Source organism: Procambarus clarkii, chromosome 35, assembly GCF_040958095.1.
Source record: "Procambarus clarkii isolate CNS0578487 chromosome 35, FALCON_Pclarkii_2.0, whole genome shotgun sequence".
NCBI classification, from domain to species: domain Eukaryota; kingdom Metazoa; phylum Arthropoda; class Malacostraca; order Decapoda; family Cambaridae; genus Procambarus; species Procambarus clarkii.
In genome coordinates this window covers 12,673,087-12,692,920 of record NC_091184.1, presented here as the reverse complement: position 1 = coordinate 12,692,920, position 19,834 = coordinate 12,673,087, and the positions used below count along the sequence as shown (strand labels likewise).

General features: G+C 39.3%; 1 long non-coding RNA gene across 1 annotated transcript in view; it reads right to left on the bottom strand.

Moving 5' to 3' along the window:
• The window catches only part of LOC138371231 (uncharacterized), a 46,677-nt gene extending 28,609 nt beyond the window's left edge, over positions 1 to 18,068 (bottom strand). Inside the window, exon 1 of the long non-coding RNA XR_011230351.1 lies at positions 18,000 to 18,068. This is a non-coding gene — a long non-coding RNA (uncharacterized lncRNA). The remainder of the gene's footprint in view (positions 1 to 17,999) is intronic.
• Between the last annotated feature and the right edge of the window lie 1,766 nt (positions 18,069 to 19,834).

Below are 19,834 nucleotides of genomic sequence, written 5' to 3'. Positions count from 1 at the left end.
GTTCGCTCGGCCGACCGGCTCCCCATATATACACATATTATATATAAGTATCTACATGTTGTATGCACTGTACCTGTACACCTAAGCTTGTAGAGTGCCCAAAGAGCATAGTGACCACCCTCTAAACAGCTAGACAAATTATGCAGACGACATCACCTCCATCACCCAAATGGCTCCACCCAGCATAATCCTTTTGCTGTTATTACACTAATGCACACATTATATATAAGTATCTACATTTGTGTTCACCATAGAGAACCACTGAGCTGGTATGGTGAATGCAGACAATAACAGGTGGCCACACAGTCAGTAAACGATGCTATCTCCATTCTTCTATCAGCATCAGTCGTCCCACAGTGCTAATTATTACAACAATCCTGCTATTATCACAACCCTGGTTATTTATATTACAGTCAGGGGTCATCTGTAATATTGTCATCGCTAAATAATAGCAATTATATATTTATTTTGACATTTTTTGGTAATGCTGTGGTCACAAGCTGAACAGCAATGCTGTTCGCTCATGCTGCGTGCAGCAGCCTTGGTTGCTCCAACAGTACTGTGCCTCTTACACCTGAGTATATTGCCCACGATTTTTTTTTTTTAAATGGCGTCTTGTTACAAGAGCCCTGAGGAAGCTAATGTGAACCCCGTGTAGCCGCAGGCCATTTGAATCGGGCCTGGCACCCTATGGCGTATATGTACGTCATGCGCACCGTGGGACATGGCGTATATATACCCCATGCGCAGTTTAAGGGTTAAGCTGCTACAGCCTGGGCTGTAAAAGCTGGGCCTGGGAAAAAATATTTTAATTATGTGAAAATTAATATTAAATGTTAAAACAAATCTCCAACTTATTGGCTTAAGCGTCATCGCAATGTTTTCAGAAATGTACTTTAGACAATTTTAACAAGGAGAATATTTTGTTGATAAGGAGAACAGCTCCTATTAACTTGAACTGAGGGATAATGCAGTAATAAAGAGATGCAAGCACTTGTCCAATGTACAAAGAAGAATAGTAGCAAGAAGTGTCCACAAAGTGGATATGCAGCTGGTGCCTGTATAGTAATACAGTACATAATAATACCAATAATAATATGTTATTATGCTCTATTTTGTTATATATCATAAAAATGTATTGCCTAATGTTAATATGCTATTATATTTTTAACACTTTAATTAATAACTGCGCAACGCGCATGCAGGCCCACATCTGGGGTGCGCTCGGGACAGGATGCAACTCGTGCATCCTGTCCCAAGCACCCTACCGGCCCCGGGGATGTACACCACGGGAGACCAGGGAATGATGCCATCACGCACGAACTTACGGACCCCATAGCAGCCAAAGTACGTACAATTTCGACCTTCTGTTACTATACCCATACTCAGGGAAGGGTTTTTGACACTTTTAAAACAGAAAAGAATTTTTTCTAGAGGTTTTATTTCCTGCGCACTAGGGAAGGGGGGGGTTCATATTTAGATGCCGCACAGTTAAGGGGTTAATGTTCAAAAAATAATTTTTTTGGGGGGGGGGATTTTTTTTCTCGTCTCTTTTTGGTTATTATCTGATTTTGGTGTAACCTCCTGGAGAATGCATACCCATCCCTAACTATGTCATGATAGAATGAAATTGGTCATCAAATAAATCGGTCACAACTGGCAGAACTTGGGACTTCAAATTTTTTTACCGAGTGTTTCACAGATTTCAAATTCTATTTTCTGTCTCTTTTAGGCGGTTTTGATGATTAGGGACCAGATTAGGGCTTTGTCACCTTTATAAAGTATAAATTTTTATCCCCTAAATCATTATAATTATCCCTATATTTTTTGGGGGGGAGGTTATCTTGAGATGATTTCAGGGCTTTAGTGTCCCCGCGGCCCGGTCCTCGACCAGGCCTCCACCCCCAGGAAGCAGCCCGTGACAGCTGACTAACACCCAGGTACCTATTTTACTGCTAGGTAACAGGGGCATAGGGTGAAAGAAACTCTGCCCATTGTTTCTCGCCGGCGCCTGGGATCGAACCCAGGACCACAGGACCACAAATCCAGCATGCTGTCCGCTCGGCCGACCAGCTCCCCACCCCCCAGGAGGGGGGGGGTATTTTTTTCTTAACGTCATTCCAACACATATTGACCTACAACTTTCATATATTCGAGTATGAATGCCAAACAACGTTTATTAAAACATATAACTAAATTAATGAGTTAGATCTACCTTATTCATTGTTGATAACTTCAACTTCAATTATCTCTAAAACTAGAGTTTCATCTTTGAGTCAGCTTAAAAAAATCCAGTTTCTTACCGATTCTCACCATTTTTACAAATAATGTGGACAGCTGTCTGTTCTACAATCCTATTAGAATGGATTTTAAACAAACCCTAAACATTTGGAGTTATCAATTTTTCTAAATTTGGCGCATAATTCAGATGCCACACTGACAATTTTTTTTACAGTAAACTAAACTGAAAACATATCTTTTCTAAATCTATGAAAATGAAGATCATATACTATTCTGAGAGCATAATAACACCAAATGAACAATTGGTGTCAGTTTATATTCTTGCAGCTGATTTCAAAACCTGAAGTTTTCAATATTCAATTTTATAATTTTTTTATGTTCTTATTTTTCAAGTTACATTTGTGATCATTTAGACAAAGTTGCAGGATTTGCTAATATGCACAAAAAACTGGAAAGCATTAGAGCAAATTTGAGAAATTGAACTTTGCCATCAGGTTCTGTCGTATATGTATGCCATGCACAGCTTAAGGGTTAATACAGAACTGTACTGTATAAAATGCATAAAACTTCACACTAACAATATTTCTCTAATTATAACAATAATATTTTAAATAAAACAACTTGTAACAGTCAATAAGTACATCAAATTTTGAGAATACCTATAAAATAAGCACAGGTCATGTCAACGCGTTGGACCTGGATGAGATGGCTGGCACCATGTGCTTCTCCTCTTCCTGGGGTAAAAACGTCGGACTCGCATGCGAAGGATTTTCGTGATAAATTTGAACATTTTTACTGTTTGAACTCATTTAATCTGTCAAGATGTCTCAGAGCAGCATTCATGGTATTAAAGGTATAAAACAAGAGAAAATATTTGTCAATTGATTAGAAAGTTGACTTGATAGAGAAAGCAGAGCGTGGATACTCTGTTACTCAACTCGCCCAAGAATTCAACATTGGTAAAGCTACAATTTGTGATATAAAAAAGCAGAAGGATAATATTAAGAAATTCTTTGCTCAAACTGATGCAATAGGCAACAGGAAAAAGTGAGGCCTGCTAAGTATGCGGATTTGGACTCGTCTGTATTTAAATGGTTTACACAGCATGGTGTGAAAGGAATTGCTGTTTCAGTTGATTCTATTAGAAATGCAGCTGAAAGACTTGCTGTAAAGTTAAACATTGACAATTTCAAGGCTAGCACTGAATGGGTATGTCAATTTAAAGAAAGGTATGGCATCATTAACAAGAAAATTTGTGGCGAGGCATTAAGTGCAGATGTTGGAAGTGCTAATGCATATAAGCATAAACTTTCTCAGCACATTATATCTAATAATCTAAGCTGGTTTTAAGTGTACAATGCAGATGTAACAGGCTTTAACTGGAAATGCCTTCAAAGAAACACTTTGACCTTCAGGCTTGAGAAGAGTATTCCTAGTTGCAAGGTAAAGAAGGAAAGAATTTCAGCATTATTGTGCTGTAACGCAGATGGCAGTCACCGAACAAAGTGCGCAATTGTTGGGAAATCTGCCAACCTCAGAGCATTGAAAAACTGCATGAACAGATTACCTGTCATCTACTACAACACAAAAAATGCCTGATTCACACAGATTATTTTTGAGGATTGGTTCCAGAATCATTTTTGTAAAGAAGTAATAAAGCAGCAGATCAATATGTGTAGAATTCATCCTGGTGAGGTAAAGGCAATGTTGTTGACTGACAATGCCCCAGCTCACCCCATTGCTAAATTAACATCACCTGATGGCAAAATAACATGTATGGCTTTACCACCAAACACTACATCTGTAATACAACCTATGGATTAGGGGTTATCTATGCTCTCAAAGGCTTTATAAAAGAGCTATGAATTCAGATATTATGGAAGTTCTGCTCTCTGAGGAAGACGAGATGCCTAATAAGGATAAGAAGGCTAGTAGAACACTAGAAAATTTCAAAAAATATTTAATTAAAGATGCAATTTACAACTAGGCCAAGGAATGGAGCGAGTTGAAGGTCACCACACAAAAGAATGCATGGAATAAAATTCTGAGTCCGGTACCTGGTTAGAATAAAGACGAAGATGACTATGATTTTGAGGGCTTTGATAATGTGATTTTTGAGACATTCAGAGATGCAGGTGAGGAAGATTTGCAACTTTCTGATGTGAATGAGTGGTTAAATAATGATGCTGATGATCCAGGTTATGTTGAATTACCTGATAATATGATTATCCAGTGTGTTACTGGTAATAATGATGAGGATGTGGAAGAGGAAGATGACTGTGTTACCTATTCCATATGCTGCATCATTGCAAAAGGTTAATGACCTGCTTGATTTGGTTGCTGTAACTGATAATGAAGAACTGACAGATTATTACCTGCACCTAAAGGACATGAAAGATATTATAATGAAGCTCACAACAAAGAAACAAACTAAGATTCAAAAGTTTTTGGTACGGTTTCACAGTAGGCCTACAGGACCAGCACCCAGCACTAGCAAGGACTCACCTTCTGAGGATGTCCAGGCAACTGGACCAGCACCCAGCACTAGCAAGGACACACCTTCCGAGGATGCCCAGGCCACTAGACCAGCACCCAGCACTATCAAGGACTCACCTTCCGAGGATGTCCAGGCAACTGGACCAGCACCCAGCACTAGCAAGGACTCACCTTCCGAGGATGTCCAGGCAACTGGACCAGCACCCAGCACTAGCAAGGACTCACCTTCCAAGGATGCCCAGGCCACTGGACCAGCACCCAGCACTAGCAAGGACTCACCTTCCGAGGATGCCCAGGCAACTGGACCAGCACCCAGCACTAGCAAGGACTCACCTTCCGAGGATGTCCAGGCAACTGGACCAGCACCCAGCACTAACAAGGACTCACCTTCCAAGGATGTCCAGGCAACTGGACCAGCACCCAGCACTAGCAAGGACTCACCTTCCGAGGATGCCCAGGCAACTGGACCAGCACCCAGCACTAGCAAGGACTCACCTTCCGAGGATGCTCAGGCAACTGGACCAGCACCCAGCACTAGCAAGGACTCACCTTCCGAGGATGCTCAGGCAACTGGACCAGCACCCAGCACTAGCAAGGACTCACCTTCCAAGGATGCCCAGGCAACTGGACCAGCACCCAGCACTAGCCATAACTTACCTGGGAGTACCAATTGAGCTGTACAGCACAGTTCTAATGACATTAAATATACAAAGTGTAGTTTATATGATATAAGTGTACTGCAGTAGTGTGATTCTAGTGGTCTGTACTTCATGTACAGACTGTAGAGTATAATGTACATTTGTTAGAAAAGTTACTGTTCTTTAAACAATTTATATTCATATGTGTGGCACTCTCAGGATATTAAGGCTAACAAAGTTTGCACTAATAAACTCAACTGGTAGAGTAAGTACAGTACTGTAACGTGCAATATCAATTTATTTCATTGCAATACAAATTCTTTATTATTTAAATTTTTCATAAGGCAAATGTGGACTGGCATATGCATTAATGTGATTGTATTTTTTTTGGGGGGGGGGGGGGGAAGGGAGTTGCTGGGGCCGAACGGATGGAATGAATTCCACACTGGAATGAATCGGCTATGCTGTTGGATATTTCCAACACCGAAGACAACATTGTTGTATTCTTATTACTTATTACTAACCATACTAAATATTGTAGTAAGTAAAATTAACAACTCGTAGAATTCTCCTGTACTAATAATTCATCTGTGCATTAGGCTAGAATTCTCACGTCACCTGACGCCAGTATTGCGTCAGATTTCCTTACAGTAAACACATTTTATCCAATTTGTGTGAGAATTAAATACGATTCTCCATAATTAAAGCATTCTGTATGATAACTGATTGCAGACGAATTGTCCTCTAACTAAAAGCCGAATAGAGCGTTAGAATCATAGCGTCTACCTCGCGATAGAGTTAACGTCATCAATGAATGCCATGGGGAGACATTAATTCCTCTCCCTTATATATTTCCTTTTTTTTAAATAGTTAAATAATAATATGTCGTTCCTCTAAATAATAAACCCGTCCAGTCTTTAAAGTTTTAAGCGCGAATGCGAGAAATATTAATGTTCGTGACAATAATTTGTGTTATGAACGTCGACTCGGCGTGGGTTGGAGAGACGACACCACCCTTAGTACGCGGACACGTGCAGAGCCGAAAGGAAGCAAAGCTGCGCTTACCGTACTCATAAAAGACGCCATTGTCCAGCAAATAGGACAGGTGTGATTCATCCTCAGATGAAAGCCGCCACTGTGAGGCGTGAATGACCTTGCAGATAATATCTTCAACTAGTGCTGGTGTTAAATAAGGGACCCCTTGACTTGGTTCCTGACGACACGTGATCAGCCAGCTTGAAACGCATCACTATCCAGGATAGGTTCACCGGAGCCTGGGATGCGAAATCACGGCAATCTTAATACTTATACAGTGCCCACAGCTAAGTATTCCTTTATTTGATGCATCATTTACAGGTCTGTTAATAGCAGGGTGATTGTTCGTTACGCAGCGGGATAACACCTAATAACAGGTGATTAGAATTCCATCTGTAGTTATTAATATTTTTGAATATGGATTGAGTAGTTAAATCAATTGCTACTGGTAGTTATTTATCTTGCAGCCCGAGAGAAGAATCCCTCCGGCTGCCTCCTCCATGTTAACCCGTACCACTCGTCAGTGTACCGAATCTGGAGAATTAAGAGGACTACTATGGTTATCTAAAGGAATCTGCTTCAAGCTAAGGCTTATTTCTTTTTTTTTCCATTTCCTTGCAATTTGATTTATTCAGAATGTTTGATATTAATGTGTGATTTACTGTAACTCATTATTATGCTCATATTCATGTTCTTCTTTATGTGAATGATATTATATTCAGCATTATTTATAGGATTAGATTATTATTAATTGAATTAGTGAACGAATCACACTGATTCCTGGACGTACTTACCTCCAGTAATAACCCCCCAATGTAGGTGTTTGAGGTTTGTTTCTTTAATAATACAGCCCATTAATTATTCTTATGATCATGCTTTCTAGTTATATCCATAGTCACTGGTTTTCTCTAGAATTTTATCCAATGATCTGAAATTCTCAGTTTCCCTCTTTACTTTAAAAGCGGGTGGTCCTTCGTAATTTAATTTACTACTTTAATTATTAATTAATCAGAATCAAGCCCAAATATCCCACATTATGGTCCTTCGAACCGAATAGGCATTAAATTTATAATTAAAATATTAACCATTAATAACTAATCCTTGTGTGATAGAAACTAGACTAACTATTTAATTAATTGTGTCAACTAACAGTGTAACACATCAGTTAGCCTAGATCACACTAACATAGCTACCTTATACATAGCTTTAGTGGGTCATAACCAATTACCCACAACATTTAGACCTACACTTCATACTGAAGTAGAATCCTTAGGTCACCAAGAGCAACAGCTCATAACCTTATATTAATCACTAACACCAATTAAGTGTTAATCATTTAGGCTATACCAATGTTTCAATATATGGCTGTCAGCAGACTGTCCATTATAGCCTGAATCCATGATATAATTACTGATTCACTCAAGTCAGTGGATCATTAACATTTAGGGATCCAGTATACTAATATAAATTACTGATCTCATACTAGTTAATCATTACTAACCCTGATAACATTTTATTCCACAATTAGGAGTACATTCAGGAGTTAGGTAATATTTACGGCAGTAGAATACTTGCCAAACACAATTAATTCCTTTGTGTTCATTTAATTTCTTATACACATAATTACACAAGTGTATATTATATAAAATACAAAAAACCCAAAAACACAGCACAATTATTTGCACATTACTGCACCATAATATAATCTTTGCCAACCTTATTAGGTAGCAATTTAGGCTGTGATTGTGTTGAATTTGGCACAAGCACCGACTAAATATAAGTTGTAGTTTCTCAAGTAGAAATTCTCACGACTAGGCTTGAGCTAGTTAGTGACACATATATTATTCTTTTGTGCTGACCCTATCAAGGGTGGGATTAACCATTTATTGTGTAATTATTTTATTGCATATTTCTATGTATGTCTTTGAGTGTTACTGCAAGTCCACTACCCATCCGAGGCTGATTTAGAAGAGCTAAGCTGAGGAACACCTGTAGTGAAACCAAGGTACCACTCAAATCTTAGTTACTTATTATTAGGTAGGTAGCTAACCTCTAAATGAGGTAAATTACAACCAGCCTCAAGAAATATCAGGCTGTCAATAATTATACCTGCTCTGCATCAAGGAGCAGACTATAGCTATACCACTAGCTATATAAGCCTTATAAGGCTCAAATTTACATCCAGAATGGATACTCCTGAAATATTAAAGAGAATCAGTATTATCTTGAGAAGTCTCCAAAGGTACCTATCAAGACGACTTAAGGACTGCGACAACTGTTTAGAAAACAATCCAATTGACTTCTTTGAGTTCAACCTCTACACAGAGGCAGCTAATGAAAAATACGTCCAGGTGAAGGAGACCATCGAGGCTTATAAAGACAAACTCTTTAGCAGTACTACTGACCCAGACGAATTAAGTCAGATCGAATATGATCTTGATGAATATGAAGATACCATTCAAGACAAGTTAGATCACTATAAAAGAGTGCTTGCGAAACAAAATGATCCTGATTGGATAGAACGTTTTTGTAGAAAAACTACAACCGAGCAAGCACACAGCTCAGATGAAATACATGAGCTACATCAAGACGAGGAGAATCCTCTAATCAATGCTGATCACTATATAAGATCAACAACTGAAGTTCAACTTTCATTTTCTAACCTCTCATCTAATACAGCTTCATGTGATGATTTGTTTACAGAGTCTGATCAAACTTCAGACCACTCTTCTCAATGTTCCTTGGATTCTATAAGTTCAATACATAAGGCTACTGAATTAACTAGCTTATCACCAGAACCCAGAGAAACAAGTAAAGCTGCAGTGATCAGTGAATCTGAACCAGAAAATGATAAAGCTAATGCTGCAGCAGCAGTCGAAGCTGTAATCAAAGCTGAGGCTAAGCAAGAAGCCTTAAGCAACACAAGTAATGGTCACAATTGCTCTCAACAGCCTTCTAAAGTAAGTGCTGACAATGAGAAGACTATTATAAACCTTGTACACCAATTATTAAATTTATCTTCACCAGAACAATCAGTTGACTCTTTACAAGCCTTTAGTTTTCAGCTTGAGTCACTGATAAATTCTTTCAGTAAAGAGGTGGATCACCCAACTACTGAGTGGATGAATAAAATTATCATCCAGAGAAAATTGTCTGGTGACACACTTAATAAATTATATGTATGCCAGAATGGTAATACCCTGTCAATGCAGGATATATTTACAGGTTTGCATAATATGAGCAATCATACAGCAGACCAAGCAATTAATGCTAAATCTGAATGCACCAAAACTGTACCTACATCAGTTTCCTTGCCTGAAACTCCTAAAGTGACACTGTCACTAGGTAACCAAGGTGCTAATACTCAATGTAACAACACTCAGTCAAATACTGATTCATCCGTGAGACCTAAGAGTCCCACAGGTGCTCCTAAGAGACCTAATAGTCCAAAGAGCACTGCTAATAATCCATGTAACCAAAATCAGTCAAACACTGATTCATCAGTGAGACCTAAGAGTCCCACAGGTGCTCCTAAGAGACCTAATGGTCCAAAGAGCACTGCTAATAACTCCACAGGTGCTCCTAAGAGACCTAATAGTCCGAAGAGCACCCCCAATGATTCCACGGGTGCTCCTAAGAGACCTAATAGTCCAAAGAGCACCCCCAATGAGTTCACAGGTGCTCCTAAGAGACCTAATAGTCCAAAGAGCACTCCCAAGAACCTCTTAATGGTTCCCCAGAGTACACCAAGTACTCACAAGAGAATAAATGACAAGCAAATGCAAACAGCAAAACCATCACAACCTGCAAATACTGTTTTACCTAAACCGGTAACACCTAAACGATCTGTAGGATGGGGAATATGCTTGTTTTGCAATCAAAAACATTCTCTGTACAAATGTACTAATTATCCTAATAGAGACACAAGAGTCAGACGACTCAAACAGTTACACAAATGTACTAGGTGTCTCAAACCACATAATGTTAACAGCTGTGACACCCCACTGAACACCTGCAATAGGTGTAGAAAGGGGAAGCATCATGCTGCACTGTGCAAATCAGTTAGGACTAATTATGTCAATCCTAGAATAGGACGTAGAGAATCTACACCAGTACAGTGCTGCAAGGTGCGACATGTGAACAGCATAACTTCACAAGCATCTCAAGTGGATGCTGCTTTGCCTACTGCCCAACTTCAAGTGAAGAACAGAGGAGCCAAGATCACCACACGTGGACTATTTGATCAAGGTTCCCAGAGAACTTTCATTACTCAAAGGGCAGCAGAGGCACTTAATTTACAACCAATAGGACAGGTAAAATTAAACTTGTCAGGGTCCATGATAAATCGAGGAACCCATGAATACTCAGTAGTTCAACCGCTTGTACGACTAGGTAGTCAAGCCAAGGCTGTCCAAGCCATTGTTGTAGATCAAATACCTTTAGACTTAAATATTAAGGGTCTGGGGTACACAGCCCACTTCCTGCAGGAACGTGAAATTAATTTGGCTGACAACAAATTAATGTCTGACCGCCTTAACAATGTAGATGTACTAGTAGGAGCCGACTACTATTACCAGTACATAACTGGACATGTTAAACGATTGGGAATGAATATGCTCCAATCTGCAGGAGGCTACTTACTTACTGGTAAAGTTCTGAATGTGAACAAGCCTAAACCTGCTAACAATAATAATAAATTAGTCAGCAGTAAATCAATTCTCCAGCAGCAAGCTAAAAGGAGAAACACAGCTGAGTAATAAACTCAGATTGAATGTAGTGCAATTGATACTCGCCGAGATGTTTCATAGCTCTCAGTGAAAACCAATGGTCCGTACTCAAACAAGTACAAGTCACCGCCACCAAACCATTGAATTCACTGCAGACCTAGAATTATTCTCGACAAGTAGTAATTGACCACACTCAGTCTTCCTAGTTAAATTGTAATGTTAGGCTAGAGAATCTAGTACTCCCTAGGTAATTAATAATGTTAGGCTAGAGAATCTAGCACTTAATGCCACTGGCATTTCCTGAATTTAATTATAAATTCACTAGGACCACTGGTCCACTATACTTGCGCTTAAAGGTTTGCCAAGAAAGCCTTCTTAATACCATGTTTTCTGCACTAAGAGTTAGTGATAAATACTTGCATTAATTGTTTGAGTTGTTTTTTCTTTCGTTTCTGCTTATTTAGTGTAGGAGCGCAGCACGAACAAACTTGCAAACTTACTAACATGTAAGTGAATTTCCAGAGAACTAATATGTTTAATGCATTATCGTTAAACATTAGCATTGTTAATTAACATGCTTCCTGAGCTTAATATAGCTCACCTTAGAATTAACGTAATAATATGAGTGCTTGTTCACCATGCGTACGAGTTTAATATTGCTCGCCATGACAATTGAATGACAAAACTCCACCTCGTTAATTCGAGTTCACTGAACTCACCCTGTTAACTGTTAACGAGCTCACTGCAGCTCACCCTGTTAGCACTGCTAACGAGCTCACTGTAGCTCACCCTGTCAACACTGTTGACGAGTTCACTGAACTCACCCTGTTAACTGTTAACGAGCTCAATGTAGCTCACCCTGTCAACACTGTTGACGAGTTCAATGTAACTCACCCTGTTAGCACTGCTAACGAGCTCACTGTAGCTCACCCTGTCAACACTGTTGACGAGTTCACTGTAACTCACCCTGTCAGCACTGCTGACGAGCTCACTGTAGCTCACCATGTTCACGAGTTCAATATAACTCGACCTGTTAATGAGCTCAATACTGCTCACAATGTTAATTCGAGTACATTTTTGCTCACAATTAGCTTAGTCCCTCACTTAGGTAGGTTCGAAATTCAAACCATTTATTTAGGTAGGTTTAGGGACTTTAGTAGTGTCAACTGAGTACTAGCCTAATCTGTACTCACCATTAATTACAGTTGACTATACTTATAGAGACTGATTTAATAAACTCAAATTCATGTAAAGGTGATTTCGTATTAACCAGTTTACAGTGTCAAGCCTATGAGCTGCCATTTAATTAGCTCATAAGTCAGAATGACTAGGCTACTAATCTCACTGTCGACTCAGAATTTTCCTTGATTTTAATGAATAAACTTTGAGTTCTCTACTTTTCTATTATTTTAGCTAGTTAGCAAATTAGTTGTACCATCAGTCAGCATGACTACTGCACGGCAGTGCACATTTAATTCAATTTCCTCATTTGAATTTGAGGTGATCGTGATGCTGCGTGATGTTATTGTCTAGTAACTCAATAGTTACAAGTCACAGCGACCTTACTGTAGTGTCATAGTCTCCTTGATCTTAAATGACTAATAACACTTTACTGTATAATCATACAATAGTGTTATCAGTTCTTAGGAACTTATTCTGAGTTTACCTACGATTCAGCAGCTACGTAATACACCATTACATGTCACTGCAACCCTAGTTGTTGAGTTTATTGTGAGCTTTAGAGCGTTCCTGATTACCGATAACTTAATCATTTAATGTTTCATTATTTCATGCATGTTTCCACTAAGGGAAACTGCAAGCCTATTACAACTCTGAAGAAGAGTAATTTCCTTCACTTCCCACTGAGAAAACTGTGATGATGCTACGATGTGATATCACGTAACGAAACATTACACGTCACTATGACCCAGGATATCGCATCACCGTAGATTCTGTTAGTTTAAATTGGGAGAGTTAAATTCTATAAACATTGTGTAGGCTACAAACAACATGTTTCAGTTGACATGAAAATAGCAAGACTCAAGTTCTTGTAAGTCCTTGATAAATCCGGGACGTTCGTTATGTGTGTACTGACATACTAACATATTAACATACTAATGTATTAATCTTAATATCACTTCGGGATAGGTCAGTACAACACAGTACACTGCGACCCTAGGATCCTCCCCCCGGAGTTATGTTAGATATTTCCAACACCGAATACAACATTGTTGTATTCTTATTACTTATTACTAACCATACTAAATATTGTAGTAAGTAAAATTAACAACTCGTAGAATTCTCATGTACTAATAATTCATCTGTGCATTAGGCTAGAATTCTCACGTCACCTGACGCCAGTATTGCGTCAGATTTCCTTACAGTAAACACATTATATCCAATTTGTGTGAGAATTAAATACGATTCTCCATAATTAAAGCATTCTGTATGATAACTGATTGCAGACGAATTGTCCTCTAACTAAAAGCCGAATAGAGCGTTAGAATCATAGCGTCTACCTCGCGATAGAGTTAACGTCATCAATGAATGCCATGGGGAGACATTAATTCCTCTCCCTTATATATTTACTATTTTTAAATAGTTAAATAATAATATGTCGTTCCTCTAAATAATAAACCCGTCCAGTCTTTAAAGTTTTAAGCGCGAATGCGAGAAATATTAATGTTCGTGACAATAATTTGTGTTATGAACGTCGACTCGGCGTGGGTTGGAGAGACGCCACCACCCTTAGTACGCGGACACGTGCAGAGCCGAAAGGAAGCAAAGCTGCGCTTACCGTACCCATAAAAGACGCCATTGTCCAGCAAATAGGACAGGTGTGATCCATCCTCAGATGAAAGCAGCCACTGTGAGGCGTGAATGACCTTGCAGATAATATCTTCAACTAGTGCTGGTGTTAAATAAGGGACCCCTTGACTTGGTTCCTGACGACACGTGATCAGCCAGCTTGAAACGCATCACTATCCAGGATAGGTTCACCGGAGCCTGGGATGCGAAATCACGGCAATCTTAATACTTATACAGTGCCCACAGCTAAGTATTCCTTTATTTGATGCATCATTTACAGGTCTGTTAATAGCAGGGTGATTGTTCGTTACGCAGCGGGATAACACCTAATAACAGGTGATTAGAATTCCATCTGTAGTTATTAATATTTTTGAATATGGATTGAGTAGTTAAATCAATTGCTACTGGTAGTTATTTATCTTGCAGCCCGAGAGAAGAATCCCTCCGGCTGCCTCCTCCATGTTAACCCGTACCACTCGTCAGTGTACCGAATCTGGAGAATTAAGAGGACTACTATGGTTATCTAAAGGAATCTGCTTCAAGCTAAGGCTTATTTCTTTTTTTTTCCATTTCCTTGCAATTTGATTTATTCAGAATGTTTGATATTAATGTGTGATTTACTGTAACTCATTATTATGCTCATATTCATGTTCTTCTTTATGTGAATGATATTATATTCAGCATTATTTATAGGATTAGATTATTATTAATTGAATTAGTGAACGAATCACACTGATTCCTGGACGTACTTACCTCCAGTAATAACCCCCCAATGTAGGTGTTTGAGGTTTGTTTCTTTAATAATACAGCCCATTAATTATTCTTATGATCATGCTTTCTAGTTATATCCATAGTCACTGGTTTTCTCTAGAATTTTATCCAATGATCTGAAATTCTCAGTTTCCCTCTTTACTTTAAAAGCGGGTGGTCCTTCGTAATTTAATTTACTACTTTAATTATTAATTAATCAGAATCAAGCCCAAATATCCCACATTTGCCCCATATAGTTCATTCAAGCGAGTACACACATTTAATTTCTACATTTACTATCTACATTTAATGTCATCTAATTTCATGCATTTCTTTGATAAAGTGTTTACTCGTGTCCTTTATGATCTTGGTTATTTGAAACTGTTGGCCAAATTAAACTTAAATTATAGTATGTTACTCTATGTTCTGATATGTTCAAAGAAAATGTTATGAGGAATAGTTCACTTGCTTTTCTAAATTACACCTTGTATTTCCATTCTATAATTAATGTAAATAAACTACTGTACTGTTGCTAGAACTACTGACTCCATAATGTAATAGTCTATGCTTGTCATCCTTAAGTATCACCTTCTTTGTATTCATTTTTTATTTTCCTTGAACATTCTCATTTTGTTAGCTTACTTCTCTAACAGTATTAAGTGTTTTATCCCGTCACAACTTTAATTAAAAAATTTCTATATTATTATTAATTTTACCCAAAACGCTTTGCGTAATAGTGGCTTCATTAGTATGTGTAACTTCTGTCCCTTCAATTGAACAATATTCTTATGTTCTTTGTACACACAATCTTTTGAATAAATATTATTATTATTATTTACACAGAAAATCACACTAAAGTGATATACAGTACATAAATGAGAAAATTCCCTCGGGCTGTGAGATGATGCAAACCTGCAATGTTTGCATCACCTCACAGCCTCAGTGGATTGTTCATTGATGTATATCACAGTGTGATTTTCTGTGTATCTGAAGTTGAGCATACAATGTTGAACTACAGTACTTTATCCTTCACCTGAGTGCTTGGGGGTCTTACATAAAACTTGGACTGGCTTCAGGACTGTGATATCAGGATATCACAGACTTGAGGTTATCTTGAGATGATTTCGGGGCTTTTTTTAGTGTCCCCGCGGCCAGGTCCTCGACCAGGCCTCCACCCCCAGGAAGCAGCCCGTGACAGCTGACTAACACCCAGGTACCTATTTTTACTGCTAGGTAACAGGGGCGTAGGGTGAAAGAAACTACCCATTGTTTCTCGCCGGCGCCTGGGATCGATCCCAGGATCACAAGTCCCGCGTGCTGTCCGCTTGGCCGTTCCTGTGATATCAGTAGAAATCCAATTGTAAGAAAGTCAGTGGTGGTACAGTAGTAGAGTATGCAGCTGGCAATACCTTGGTCATGGGTTTGCAACACTACACAGTCCCAGTGAAATTTCTTATTATTATTATTATTATTATTATAAAAGTTATCATTATTTGATAGGCCAATGTCCACACCCCAACAATGCCAGGCATATAATTTACCCCAACAATTCCACTGGCCAACGTCCACACCTCCAACAATTCCATAGTCCTATTTCCATACCCCAACATTTTTGTTGAAGAAAAAAAAACATGCTGTTTGTTGACCAACTTGTATATTGGCTATTTTTTACCATGTTCCCCCCCTTTTTTCATCTTTTATTTTTTTTATTTTTTTATTTCAATGCAATTATACTTTAAGCTTAATTACTATTAAGTTTTAGTCTAAGTGGTTTTTTTTCCCCACCTCACCTTGCCCGAAACGCTATGCGTACTAGTGGCTTTAGGTATTGTATGTACTACCTCTATCTTTAAATCAAACAGAATGTTTGTACTGTAACTCTGCAACTATGTATGAACTTTTCCTAAATCAATTTTTATTATTTTTATTATTAACAATTGTATGTTGGTGGTGTAAGACAATGTTGGAGCAGACAATGGTGGAGCAGAAAGCTCAGTACTCACTTCCCCCCTTCAGAGCAGGAGAGATTGCTGAAATAGAGGGAATACAGAGAACATATACGGCACGCATCGTTGAGATAAAACACCTAAATTATTGGGATCGTCTCAAAGCTCTCCGAATGTACTCTCTAGAAAAGAGACGAGAGATACCAAATAATATACACATGGAAAATACTGGAGGGCCAGGTCCCAAATCTACAGAGTAAAATAACAACGTACTGGAGTGAATGATATGGAAGAAAATGCAGGATTGAACCTGTGAAGAGCAGAGGTGCCATAGGCACAATCAGAGAACATAAGAACATAAGAGCAAAGGCAACTGCAGACGGCCTATTGGCCCATACGAGGCAGCTCCTATCTATAACCACCCAATCCCACTCATTTACATGTCCAACCGACGCTTGAAACAATCGAGGGACCCCACCTCCACCACGTTACACGGTAATTGGTTCCACAAATCAACAATCAACAACCCTGTTACCGATCCAGTATTTACCCAAGTCTTTCCTAAATCTAAATTTATCCAATTTATACCCATTGTTTCGTGTTCTGTCTTGTGCTGATACTTTTAATACCCTATTAATATCCCTTTTGTTGTGTACATTCATCCACTTGTAAACCTCTATCACGGTCCGTCTAATTACCACAAGCTTCAGAAAGCTTCCTGGCAATACGTTAGTAATGAATAAATATGATATATTTACTCATTATAATGTTGGTGCTGAATGTACAACACAAAAAAACATAATTTTAATCTGAAAAAGTATCTTTTTTATAAAGAAATTAGGCGAAAACAAAAAGCTAGTAACGCCAAATAAAGTCGACGATGCAAGCGTCGGTTAGGTTAGGTTAGGTTAGGTTAGGTTAGGTTAGGATAGGTTAGGATAGGTTAGGTTAGGTCAGCCTAACCTAACATATCATATTTATTCATTACTAACGTATTGCCAGGAAGCTTTCTGAAGCTTGTGTAGCTTGTGGTAGCTTGTGGTAATTAGACGGACCCCTCTATCATGTCACCCCTAACTCTTCACTGTATAAACATCCACGGTTGTTTCAACGTTCTCCCAGTGACTATAAGAAATATTGCCGGAACAACCGTGGACATCTTCAAGAGAAAACTGGACTGTTTTCTAAGAGAAGTTCCGGATCAGTCAGGCTGTGGTGGGTATGTGGCCCTGCGGGCCGCTCCAAGCAACAGCCTGGTGGACCAAACTCTCACAAGTCGAGCCTAGCCTCGGGCCGGGCTTGGGAAGTAGAAGAACTCCCAGAACCCCATCAAGCAGGTAATGCACTCAAGTACTTACGAAGGATGATGAGAGTGCGAGGAACAAGGTGGTCAGGCGGAGCCAGTGACTCCTTCCTTCAACAGTTTTTTTTTTTTTTTTTTTTTTTTTTTTTTTTTTTTTTTTTTTTTTTTGAGATATATACAAGAGTTGTTACATTCTTGTACAGCCACTAGTACGCGTAGCGTTTCGGGCAAGTCCTTAATCCTATGGTCCCTGGAATACGATCCCCTGCCGCGAAGAATCGTTTTTTCATCCAAGTACACATTTTACTGTTGCGTTAAACAGAGGCTACAGTTAAGGAATTGCGCCCAGTAAATCCTCCCCGGCCAGGATACGAACCCATGACATAGCGCTCGCGGAACGCCAGGCGAGTGTCTTACCACTACACCACGGAGACTGTAGTGTAGTTTTGTCTCTCCCTCGTGGTATATCCTCAATGTCTTCAGTGGTGTGGCCTCACCACACACTTACACTGCCATAAGTGTCCTGAGAGTACTGTGGGAGGGACAATTTGGCGGGTATTGTGGACACAGGTCTTTAAGACAGGCGAACCTCACGAGTCATGTACACGTCTATAGCAACCTTTGTTGTGATGACGTCACTCGCTCGCTCGCTTACCCGCCACGGTGCTCTTCCCATTTTCTTTGGTTACTGATCTTTGCAGACCTTTAATTAATCTGAGAGCCACTAATATTGGTGGCCTCAACGAGGACAGGAAGTTGGCGGCTTGTCAAAGGTCCTACCCATTTGCCTGGATGATCTTTTCTATCTGTATTTTAAAACCCAGTAGTTTTGGCGTTTACCTTATCCACTCTTTGGCGGGTAAGCTGTTCCACGGGTTTACCACCATATGGGTGAAAAAGCATCTCTTGTTTTCTGTCCTACATTGTGGCTTGTTGAGCTTGAACCCGTCGCTCCTCGTTCGTGTTACATCTGCCCTTTTGAAGAAAGTATCCGGATCGACATCATCCAAATTGTTTAGTATTTTAAGTGTTTCGATGAGCTCCGCCCTGTCATGCCTGGTTTGCAGTGTTGTTTGGCCAGTGGCCCTCAACCCATCCTGATACGAGAGATGACTAATCTCTGGTATAATTTTTGTTGCCCGGTGTTGCATCTTCTCCAGAGCAGCTATGTCTTTCTGAAGATAAGGTCTCAATGCCTGTATGCAATAATCCAGGTGGGGGCGCACCAGACTTATACAATTGAAGGATTACTATAGTTTCCTTGAAAGTAAAGGCACGCTTGATTATTCCCAAGGTTTGGTTCGCTTTTTTTTACTGCCGCTCCCACTTGTTGTGCAACTTTTAGTGAATGATGGATTCTGATTCCAATGTCGCATTCTTCATCTATCTGTTGTAAGGTAGTGTGGGCAATTTGGTAGTTGTGACGTGGAATGTTATGCCCTACAGGCAAGGTCTTGCATTTACGACATTAAAGAGCATTTGCCAGTCATCTGACCATTGGTGGAGTTCATGTAGATCTCTTTGTAAGGTCTCAATATCACTTTCACTTCCTTCTTTATCATAGATCTTAGTGTCATCTGCAAATGTGTCATCTGGCCAACATTCCATCTCCCAGGATGAACAGGACCAGCAAAAGCTGCTTGACTATGTTAATGAGTCGTCCCAAAATATTCCTGTGGAACGTGAAGGTGAAAAGTGTATTGAAATAGTTCATGCTCTCATAAAAGACGAATTGCGTGTCACTCTAAATAAAACCGACATTCTTGCTGCCTACAGAGTAGGCAAAAAGAATCCATCAGGTCTAACCCAGCGAAAAATTCGCCTCAAGCTAGCTTCCCAGTCCATAAAATCGCAACTTGTCCGGACAGCTGCATCCTAACGAAAGGGCAT